The 12,500-nt window shown below is 39.4% G+C and overlaps 1 protein-coding gene across 2 annotated transcripts in view; it reads left to right on the forward strand.

The window, feature by feature from the left end:
• GPR162 (G protein-coupled receptor 162) overlaps positions 1 to 12,500 on the forward strand; it is a 1,233,952-nt gene that overhangs the window by 899,967 nt on the left and 321,485 nt on the right. The gene's annotated exons all lie outside the window — the stretch shown is intronic.

A 12,500-nucleotide genomic window follows, 5' to 3' on the forward strand; every position in this document is an offset into this window, starting at 1 on the left:
GCAATTTTATTTTATCTCATTCCAAATGAAAATGGACACAGAAGGTCATGGCTGAGATGCAGAGGTTGAAAGCTAGATCAGGCGTGGGTATATTGATTTAAGGGTGTGCCTTAGAATATTGTGTGTCATGTGACATTGTTATAATCCATGTTTGAGGAGCTTAAGTAGTTAGAGTCCTGTTGCACTACTGCTCTCGGAGTAGAATCTCTGGGCAACTGTTGCTTGTAAAAGACAGAAAGGCCTGTCCTCAAGCTTGTACATTCACATGCAAAGAATAACAGTATAAAACATTTGTGCAGGGCAATAAGTCCCTTGTACCTTCACATTCCACTTACTTTAGCATTCCGACTTTAAGGTGGCCAAATCTCAGGGAAGGAGTGATCATTGGCCAGCCCCTTGCTTTTTCTCTGGGAAACTGTGAGCTTGGAAAGTTTAAACACTTCACATCAAGCACCAAAAAAGTGAGGAAATATCACCTCAAGAAATTATATACATATTGACCAATTTAGTGTAGGCTTATACAGTGCAGAGACTCCTGCCTAAGTTATGTTCATTTTGCTGCAGAACTCACCACTCAATTACCCTGGCTCCATAGTACAGGGGACAGATTCTTGATGACATTTCTGGTGACCATGGTTTGACTAACAGCCAGGCAATGAAGGGGCGGAGTGAAGGGATGTTGCTTGCATGCCTCTGTCACATGGGATGGAGGGGGTTGCATGCACTCAGGAGTACACTTCTGGTAAAAACCTGGAAGCTCAGGTCTTTGGGGGTGAGGCAGGGATGCTTGTAGAAAACTTCCCATGCAGAATTCAGGGGATATCCTCAGCTGTCATCTCATTTCATTCCACTCCCCTATGTCTTGCCAAATGCATGTGTTAGGGATGGGGAAAAAACACCATGCCACCCCCAATGGCTGTCTGAAAGATGACCCATCCTGGCCAACTTTCACCCCAGTGATGGGGAGCAAATGGGCTATTTGGATGTGAAGGGGGCTGATGACTGACAGACAGCAGTGGCAAAAAGTGAAAAAAAAATTCACCCCTCAGTTATTAGTGAAAATACAAACAGTACAAGGACTGTTCTTCTACACACCCAGGAAACTACAGACAAGTGTCAAATGCAAAGCCAACTCAGAAAAATAACAGCAGCCAGGTTAGAAATGAAACAATAAAACAACAAAAAAAAGGAATGCCATTCGCTGATGGACAGCAACATGAAATTTAATTTATTTGGTGATTTTGTCTGGTATTATAACTAAACTTCTTCAAAGGAAGTTGAATACAGACAAAAGCTTGGTGACAATGTGAGAACACCCTTTAGGAAGGTCTAATACAGACTTGATCCCAAAGCGATGGCTTAAAACTCATTACCAAGAAATGCATTAAAGTACCTTTTACCTTTTTTACCACCCTGGGTAAGTATGTCATCAATAAAACACCCGTAAAAGTTGATTCACTAGTCATGCATTTGGGAACTCATATAAGATAGTAAACTAGCCTTTGACCAACATGTGTCCAAGGTGGTAAGAAAATACTTCTAGATTGCTTAACATATAAGCACAGACATAGCATTTAGGTCCAGATAGGTAATCATACCAGTGTACTTGGTCCTTTTTTAATTTTATTTTTATTTATTTTATTTTTTAGTTTTATTTAAGTGCTTAAGTCCATGGGGTAGAGGTGGCCATTTCAGGGGAAGGTTCAGAATCTGGTTAAGTGACTTGCTCAGATTCACGCAGTAGACAAATATAAATGGCAAAGTTCCTGCTCACAAATTTTTTTTATGAGCTCCTATCTCTGTAATTTTGCATGTTTGTGTGTGTGTGTGTGTGTGTGTGTGTGTGTGTGTGTGTGTGTGTGTGTGTGTGTGTGTGTGTGTGTGTGTGTGTGTGTGTGTGTGTGTGTGTGTGTGTGTGTGTGTGTGTGTGTGTGTGTGTGTGTGAGTGTGTGTGAGTGTGTATATGTGTGTGAGTGTGTGGTGTGTCTGTATATGTGCGTGTGTGTGTGTGTGTGTGTGTGTGTGTGTGTGTGTGTGTGTGTGTGTGTGTGTGTGTGTGTGTGTGTGTGTGTGTGTGTATGTACGTATGTGTTTGTGTATGTATATGTGTGCGAGTATGTGGTGTGTGTGTATATGTGTGTGAGAGTGAGTGTGTGTGTGTGAGTGTGTGGTGTATGTGTGTATATGTGTGTGAGTATGTGTTTGTATAAATGTGTGTGTGTGTGTGTGTGTGTGTGTGTGTGTGTGTGTGTGTGTGTGTATGTGCGTGTGTGTGTATGTGAGGTGTGAGTGTGTGGTGTGAGTGTATATGTGTATGAGTGTGTGTATATGTTTGTGTGTGTGTGTGTGTGTGTGTGTGTGTGTGTGTGCGTGTGTGTGTGTGTGTGTGTGTGTGTGTGTGTGTGTGTGTGTGTGTGTGTGTGTGTGTGTTATTTCACCTTACTCATCATGTTTGGGGATTCCTAGCTGAAAGGGAAAACTTAATACCCAATGATGAAAAGGCTCTTGTTGGTCCAGCAGCAGTGACATTAGCACAGTATGCTGAAGGTCATGAGTTTGAGTCCCAGATGAAAACACTTTTTTTTCACTTGTATGATTTAATTTATACCCACTGTACTGGAGATGCTATCATGCAATAACTGTTTTTTTTTCTTTTTTTGAAATATCTTCTTATCTGTCATGGGAGACCGGACAGTAGATCTACCCCTGCACAAATTTTTTGAACACCCACCTTTTTATTTGAAAGTCATCACTAGCAAAATGATAGTGAAACTCTTTGTATACATAACTTATACATACAATTACTTGTTTTACGACTTTAACCCTAAGATGTGAAATTCTAAGGAAAACCTAATTTCCAAACCACTAATGTATACTTTCAGCTTATCTCTTTCTTCTGATACAATCCCTCCCAGCTTTAAGCATGGTTTTATTATTCCTTTACTCAAAGTTTTTCTTCCCACCTCTGCTAGCAACCACACAGCCTTAGAAAACATTTGCCATTTAGCAAAAATCCTTGAAAAACTGATATACAAACACTTGAATACATTCAGAAAAACAATTTGCTTACTGATAGACAATGTGGGTTTTGGTCCAAATACAGCACTGAGAGTTCAATTTATATTCTTTCCTCTGAAATTTCCTGAAACACAAAGATGGGATAATTAACTGCTGCCTCTTATTAAAATCTTGGAAGAGCTTTAGAACCTGTAAATCACAGCCTGCCAATGACTTTGGTTTCTTTTCTGATACGACACAATAGTTTAGGAGTTTTCTTAGGACTAGAACATTTTGTATGTCTTCTTAAGATGACCGTTTCTCCTCAGCTTCATGTAAAGTTGGGCTGCTTCAGGGTTCCGTCCTGGTATTCTTACTATGTTCATTATATGACAATAGTCTTCTGAAGGTCCGGTAAATACGACTGTATGTGGATGATCTAGTCTACGTCTGCCAACAACTGTCCACTAAACTGCATCAGAAGTTCTCATCAATCTGGAATAAGTTACTAGCAAAGCAACTAAATCCACACTCATGATATTTTTGTACAACTAAAAGATTATCCAGCAGCATTAAGTATTTATTTCTGATTCTGAAGGGAAACTAATCGCTTACATGCAAAAACTGGAATAACTTGCTGGCATTTTAGAAGATTACCTTATTTTCCAAAATCACGTCTCTAGGTGAGTTGGTCGTGTTGACCAATGTCACCAAATGGACAAGGGTTTTTGCTGGTGATAAGTGGGTTGAGGACCCAGCTTATTCTGACATACACCATAAAGCCATGATAATGGTCAGACATGTGTATGTGCCTCTATTGACCAGTGTGTGCCCATAATAAAGCCCAGGAGCCCTGAATTAATAAGTTGCTGGATGGACAGTGTCCAGTTGCCCAGCTTGGGTTACCTGAGATAGCTCTGTTGAGTGAAAGCTGGATGTAAAACCAATCTACTTGCCAAACATAGATGTACAAGTTTTCCAGGATTCAACAAATGTTTCCATTGCCCCCTTGTTAAAACTAAGTCCATCCAAATTATAAAAATCACATTTTTAAATTTATCAGGAAAATCAAACCACATACCACCAGGATAAAGTAGATGCGCGAGTGCAAAACAAAATTTAAGCAAATAAAATAACCACTCAACTACAACCACAGTCTAGGTTCTCAAATGACCAAATATCTTAAAAATTTGGAAAACTTTATTAAATGTTGGGAGCGCTTTTGCATTGTCAGCAATGCTTCTTCAGACATCTGTTGAAACAGAGACACACATTGTTTAAAACATCATTCAGACCAATCAGAAAAGGCAACTAGTACAAATGCATTAATTAACAAATGTGTTGAGCCTTTTATCAACACTTCAGTTATCATTTGAAGACCAACTTTCTATCATACAAAAACTAAAATATCATGCACAAAACTATCAAGCACAAACCATCACTTTAACATTGCAAAGTGTAACACTCTAATCACTGATAATCCACGCATTAAAGTACATGTCAAATTGCTAAGGCTTATTAAGATATCTTAAAACTTACGTACTTACTGCAAACTTCTTAATGCACAATTATATAACACACATCCATTCAAAATCGGATGACCAAACAAAATTTAAAACCGAAGCCATAAAAACATCACCTTATAAGAACTGTAGATCTCTAAGATGGAGACTTTGTCATTTGAACACATCACAGCACTGAGCAGCTTATCAGTGATTACAGTGCTACACTTTGCAATGTCAAAGCGATGGTTTTTGCTTGATAGTTTTGTGCATAACATTTTAGTTTTTGATAGAAAGCTGGTCTTCAGATGATAATTGAACTTTTAAAAAAAGCTCAACACATTCCTTAATTAATGCATTTGTAGTAGATGCCTTTTCTGATTGGCCTGAATGCTGTTTTAAACAATGTGTGTCTCTGTTTCAACTGATGTCTGAAGAAGCGTTGGTGACAATGCAAAAGCGCTAACAATATTTAATTAGTCTTTCGGCTTTTCCCAGTTAGGGGTTGCCACAGCGGAACTCCGGTCTGATAATGACTGGCAGTGGATTTTTACCATGACGGCTTGCCAGCCTGACGCCCAACCTTCAAAGAAGGCATATCCATTCATGTATGCACCTACCTGCATGTCTTTAAGCATCACTTGACCGCGGGGATTACATGCAGACTCCACACAGAAGGTGCTCCCAGCCGAGAATCAAACTGGAGAACTTCTTGCTGTGAGGTGACAATGCTAAGTTTTCAAAATTTTTATGATATTTGGTAATTTGAGAACCTAGGCTGTGGTTGTAGTTGAGTGGTTATTTTATTTGCTTACATTTTAAAATTTGATAGATTGGCAATTTATTGGTTCATTAACCAGTACACCTATTATGTATTCATTCATTGGTATTTTTATTTTAAATTTATCCTGAGCATTGTCCCATTTCTTCGATCCATTCCAGCACACTATATTTTGAAATTTTTTTGTTTGGAAGCATGTACAGTTACAGTTTTTTTTTCTGTTTTATAAACTAAGAATTGCGACACTCAGTGTAGGTTCACTGACAGAATGGAGCTTGGAAGTGGATGACATGATGGTACAGAGGAGGCTGACATCCTGTGTATCCAACAGACCAGATGGAAGGGCAGTGCAGCAAAGCCACTTGGCTTGGGATCCAGAGTCTACTACTCAGGAGGAGGACAGGCTAGAAAAAGTGTGGGAATTGTGGTGATGGAGAAGCTTCGGAAGACAGTGAGGGATGTCATCAAAATTAGTGACAAACTCAAGACAATCAGACTCCAGCCTAATAATAAGGCTTTATTCATAATCTCAGCCTGTGCCCCACAGCAGGGTTGTGATAGTAAAGAAAAGAGTGCATTCAGACAGTAGTTGCAGGACCTACTAGATAAAGCAGTACAACATGAATTATTGTTAATAATGGGTGACCTGAATGCACATATTAGGGCAGACAGAACAGGATATGAGCACTGCCTCAGTTCATATGGGTAGGGTAACAAGAGTAAAGAAATAGAGACATTCTAGACTGGCAAATGGCTTGATAGTAGCCAGCACATGATTCAGCAAGAGGGACAGTCAAAAGATCACTTAAAATAGTGGCCAACATGCAACTCAGGTAGACTTCCTCCTAGTAGAGAAAGGGCACTGGGGTAAAATCAGTGATTGCAAAGTCATCCCCAGTTAAATAGCCGGCCCAGAGCATAAACCACTCATTGACACAATCACTGTAAGCAGTGGTTAGAAAAGGCTCTAAGGGCAACAGAGACCAAGCTGAAGACCTGGAAGTTGACTGGAGAGAAGGTACAACAGCTGTGACCATTACTCAGGGCTCTAGTACCTCAAGAAGAAGAGGACATAGGTGGAGTTTTAGAAGAATGACAGTGACTCAAAGCAGCATGTTTGAGGACTACAGAACAGATGTGCATCCAAGCCAGCTATGGAAATAAGGTGCATAAGGAAAGCTGGTGGTGGAATTCAGAAGTCCAGAGTCATCAAAAGAAAGAAGGAGTGCAGGAAACAATGGGAGACAGCAAAGACATAACAGCCCGGGAAGGAATAATGGTTGGCTAACAGGAAGGCTAAGAAAGGAGTTGCAATAGCAAAGAACAGGGCATCAGAGGCACTCTGCCAGTTCTGGAAAGTGACTCAGTAGATAGCACAAAGAAACTATATCAGGTTGCAAGGCAAAAACAATCAGATAAATGGAAATAGTCTTCAGATACCCTTCATAGGGGATGCCAGTAGCAAGCTGCTGACTAGCCCACAGGGAATGGATGGAAGTACTTCCCGCAGCCTTCCAGCAGCTTCTGCATGAAGAAAAAGCCACAGAAGTTGTACTGCCCCCCCGGATAACACAGCCTATGATGAGAGAAGAGGAGGAGCCCAATGCAGAAAAAGTGGAAAATGAAGTCAGGGAAAGCAGCAGGCTTAGATGAGGTCACACCAGATATTGTACAGATGTTATGTGAGATGGAGGAGAAATGGCTCCTGAGGGTACTCACAACAGTGTGAAGACAAAGGTGTATCCCTGATGACTGGAGAATAAGCAAATTAGTGCTGGTGTTCTAGAACAAAGTGGACATTCACAACCAGAGGTATCAAACTCCTGTAACATTGCATGAAAGTTTTGGAGAGGGTGATTGACAAAATAATATGCGGAGCAGTGGAAAGTAAGATAGGAGATAGCAATTTGGATTCAGATCAGGATGCAGCCCTGCAGTGAGACAGACAGTTGAGAAGACAGCACAGATGAGGAAAGAGGCCAATTGTGCATTCCTAGACTTGGAGAAAGCATATTACAAGGTCCCAAGAAAGCTGATTGGGGCAGTCCTGTGGTGAATCGAAGTCCCATAAACATTGGTTGAATTAGTGCAGGCTATGTACAAGGACTCAATTTCTCAAGTATGAGCAGAGTGTTGGATCACACACAGGGGTTCCTAGTAGGAGTGGGTGTGCACCAGACTCTGAGCACATTACTGTACATACTGATAATGAAGTACATTAGCAAACAGCTCAGAGGGGGTAGATTAACAAACAGCTCAGAGGGGGTAGATTAACAAAGTTGCTGTATGTAGATGATGTGGCATTACACGCAGACTCTAAGGAAATATTTCAGAAAAGGATATGGGAATGGAATGCAAAGCTAAAGTCACATGGGATGAAACTGAGTACAGATAAGACAGTTATAATAGCAGCAGATGAGTGAAGTCATAAGAAGCTGAGATTTGAGACAGAAGAGAAAATAGTGAAACACACTAACAACTTCAAGTATCTGGGAGGAGTGGTTGAAGAGAAGGGATGTTTGAATGAGGCAGTCACAGCTAGAATCACAAGGGCTGCAGCCAAATGGCATAGAGTGTCAGGGAATGTATCTGACAGAAAAATATAAAAGAAGCTGAACAGTGCAACCACTACTACTGTGTGATACAGAAACCTGGGCAGTAAAGGTAGAGCAGATGAGGAAGCTAGAGGTGATGGAAATGAAGTGCCTGAGAAGGGTGGTAGGATGCACATTGTAGGACAGATGAAGGAATGAGGACATCAAAGCAGAATCTAAAGTAGCTCCAATTGCAGAAAAAGTTAACTCGAATAGATTACAGTGGTTCAGGCATGTGTGCAGAAAAGCAGAAGACAATCTGGTGAAGAAGATTTGGGACAGACATGAGGGGTTCCAGAATAGAGGTGGATGGATTGTGTGAGAGAAGACTTGTGACAGTCAGGCTTGAGTGTCAAAGAAGACAGGTGAGCGGCATTGAATAGAGAGATGGTGGCAGTTGAAATGACACCCCAACCCCATGTAGAAAAAGCAGGAAAAGGGGTTGATGATGATGAATAAAATCCAGCCAAAACAGCTCTTTGTGCAATTTTACTGCAAGTGTTCTGAAGAGTTTTGGAATTAATGACGTGCTGAATACATATTCTCTCTCTTTCTTCGGCTACCCAATATAGTAAGTATTTTAGCTCAAATTAGGGGTATATAGTAGGGTTGGTCTTTTCTTTTGGTTCCCCATCTGCTGTCTGTCTATGTTTTCACTAGTTCTGTTATGATGCCTTCTTCCCATTGAGCTGTGTTGAAATTAAATGGCGTATCTGGAGGTTAGTAAAGTCAGAAATGAATGTAGCCCAAGCCAAAAGAATAAAGTCAGCACAACAGGACCCGAAAAGCAACAATTAAGTACAATGCTGTAAATCCACACACACAGACACACACACACAGCAGAACAACTGGAATTATCCGCAGGATTAGACAACATTATTTTTAATATGTATGAATCTCCTGTTGTTACAAACGAAAAACTAATTGTACATAGAAAGAATAACGTTACTATTTTCAATTTCACAGACTGTGAAATAACAAATAGCCACTTTTAATTATTTTCAAAAGGTTTCCACTTTGTTCCTGCAAAACCTTTTCAACTCACAAACCTTTTAATTGATTTGAAGCTTTTTGTCAGGCAAATGAATTTGAACATACTTTTTAAAGGTCAGGAACATTCAACCAAGGAGTTATCCAGGAAAAGCACGTTCAACCCCCCTACACACCCCTCCTTAAAAGTATTTGAAACCTTAGTAGAAAGGGACATTAGATGTATAGGGCAAGGAAATTTCACCAGACCCGCATCGAACCCTACAAAAGATGAACTAACCCTGATTGAACTTTTTAAGAAAGAAGGTATCAGAACAATGAAACCAGATAAGGGGGGGGGAGCTGTAATTATGTACACGGTTGACTATGAATCCAGTATGCATACCATGCTCCAAGATGTACAGCAATAAGAACTTATTTCTAAAAATGAAATCAATATAGCTTTTGCTAAGATTAACTACCAAATCCAAGACTTTTTGTTACAAAAAGCAATCAACGAGCAACTATACAACTATTTATTTGTTGCTAAGCCAAAAATAGCACAGATCTTTGGTATTCCCAAAACCCATAAAACATTGGACCCACTAAGATTTAGACCTATTGTGGCTGGGGCTGGAAGTATAACTGAACCACTAGCTAAGTTTATCGATTATTCCTTTAAAAATTTTGTTTCCAGGATTTCCCATATTTGTAAAGACTCCTGGGAATTTTTAAAAGGAATTGATCAAAAAACATTTGATGAAAACATCCTAATGGTTACAGTGGGCGTGGTGGAACTTTTTCCGAGCATTCCACACCAATTGGGCCTGGAATGGTTTGGTGCCACATTGTCAAAAGAAGCAGGTTTCAGTACAAAAGTTACTAATCTTTTGTTGGAACTCATGGAAATGGTTCTTGACAATAATTTTATTCATTTTAATGGAGAATTTTATAGGCAGAGAAAAGGGGTAGCAATGGGCTCACCCTGTGCCTCTCTATATGCCAGTATTGTCCTGTACCATTGGGAAAAGGAATATGTGTTTGCAAGTAGTTGGTGTCAAGAGATTTTGTACTACAGGAGGTTTTTGGATGATATATGTATTTTATGGAAAGGTAGTGAACAGGATCTTTTAGAGTTTTTGTCCTATATTAACAACTCAACAACCTTCTTGAGATTTACCCATGACATTGACAGGAATCAGCTACATTACCTAAACATCACCCTATACAAAGACAATACCAATCATTGTTTTCAATCAAAAATATTCAGGAAGACTACTTACTCAAACTCAATTCTGCACTTTCAAAGTAATCACCCTTACAGCCAAAAGAAAGGCATAGTAAAAGGGCAGTTAATAAGGGGATCAAGGATGCCTAGTACTTTGGAGGCCTTTTGTGAAGAGATTGAGATTTTAAAAGGCTTTTTTCTTGAAAAGGGTTGCCCAACATGCCTTATAAATAAAATGAGCCAAGAAGTTAGTAAGGGGAGGGATAGATTATACCCACCCTTGTTAGGAACTGCTTCGAGCATGGTTCATCCAAAAACAACAAAAGACAGTTCTAACCTTAGAAACAGTTTTATTTACACCTATGCAGTTAATTCGGATGAATTTGAAGAGGTTATTCAAAGGTACTGGCCTGTACTCACTTCACATGATGACACAAAGCCTTATACCACACCTTGCCCTCATTTTATTAGAAAGAGGAACAAAAACCTTAAAGAATTACTGGAGGCTAAACAAGACATTAAATATGATAACACCAAGAAGAAACTGGGAACTTTTCCTTGTGGGAACTGTAGACAATGTTATGCCATGTTAAATGGGGGGACTTTATAGTTGCCTTCTAGGAAATTTTATTACAGACCCCAAAAACATTATAATTGTGGGAGGAAAGGTGTGGTTTATCTAGGGTTTTGTGAAGAATGTAAAGGGTTTTATGTTGGAAAAACAGAGCGGGTTTTAAGAAGAAGGGTGTATGAACACCTGAACGACATCAGTAACCACAAGGAAAGCAATGCTTTTTACAAACATCTGTTGACATGTGAAAATATGCGTTTAAGGTTTATTGTCCTTGAGCAAGTTGCCCCTGAAGTTAGAGGTGGCAACTGGGAAACAAAACTAGAATACCGTGAACTACTTTGGCAACTTAAATTGGATGCTAGTAGGTTTCCCGGTATGAATGAGAACATCAACATTAATAGTGTTTTAAAAATGAGACAAGCTAGACTGTAAAGGAGGAAATTATTTGTCTTACAGGGTTCTGCTTGGGTTGTACTAGGACCTTAATGACAAGGCTTTAAAAGTAAACGCATAAAAGAAAAACAGGAGGAAGTTTGGGGTTTTATTGGGGGTATGTTTACTTGTCCTGAGAATATGGTTAACTAACACAATAGTGCTGCTTTATTGTTTGGATATAAGATTGTTTTATACAAAACTTTATATAAAACTTTACATTTTTGCATTTTTACAATTCTTTGTATTTTACTTTAAAATATCAATAGGCATTAATTAACTGAGACATGTGACCTTGTCTAGAGTTTAAATGAAATGGCATGAGTTACCAAATTGTTTTACCTTGAGAAAGCCCGCTAGTGACTGGGAGAAAGCACTTGGTTTTAATTTGGAGATCTAATAAAAGCTTTTGAATAAGCTGCGTTTGTGTTGGTATTGGCCACGCAAAGGGATTTACAGCATTGTACTTAATTGTTGCTTTTCGGTCCTGTTGTATCTGGAGGTTAGCCAAGTCATTATTTGTCTCAGTATTCTGACATGAAGTGGAGGCTGAGGCCTTTTATCCTACAAACAGAGGCACAGATGTCCACCTTTACCTAGTTTATTCCCTATAAAGGGCAACTCCTAAAAACAGTCTTCTTTCACTGAAGGGGTGGCACCTTTTCCTTCCTCTTCTTCAAAGCTGCTTTTCCATTGGAATCTTGATTCAATTTTCTCTTCCGGTTTCTCTTCCGGTTCTTCTTTTTCTTTTTCATGGATGTGTAAAATGCCTCATTGGATGGCAGGTTGGTTAACTTATTAAGGATCAAACCCTGAACCTTGCTTACAGGATACTAGAGCTTGAATCCTCTATACTAACTACACAACTGCTGTCAATAGCTGTATTCAAGGACTGTTGAATTTCAGTGCACTTTCATGGAATGTGGAGTTTCAAGTGAAGAGAATGTGCAGCTGTTTTGTTTAGCAAATGGCCATCATCAGTGGTTGTGCTATCAAATTTGAAAATAGTGTTAGTAGCATATTTGTCTTTGGTGCAGGTGACTGTGGGTTCTAGCATATGGAGTGATGGGAGGAGGATAAGATACTGTTCTCCTTTGGATCAGATGCCTAATAACTATAAGCTGTTGCAGGTTTGACAGCCATTCCCTATAGCAATATTACCAGCTTACCAACTTTTTTTTTTAAATATAACAGGAAATTTATTCTTCAAGGGCAGCAGGCATTGAATTTGTACATGAAACACTGAAATATAAAGTTGTTTGATGGCAGCAACCTCTTCATTAGTTATACATCTGCCTAATGTGGAACTATCCGGATGATTTTTACTTCTGCAGAGATTGTGTATATTGACTGATATTGGTGGATTGTAAAGGCAGAAGTTTGAGTGGCCTTTTGTAGTTGAAATGGTCTATAATGGATAGTT

This window comes from Protopterus annectens, chromosome 8.part0 (assembly GCF_019279795.1).
Source record: "Protopterus annectens isolate FY-2018-M chromosome 8.part0, PAN1.0, whole genome shotgun sequence".
NCBI classification, from domain to species: Eukaryota; Metazoa; Chordata; order Ceratodontiformes; family Protopteridae; genus Protopterus; species Protopterus annectens.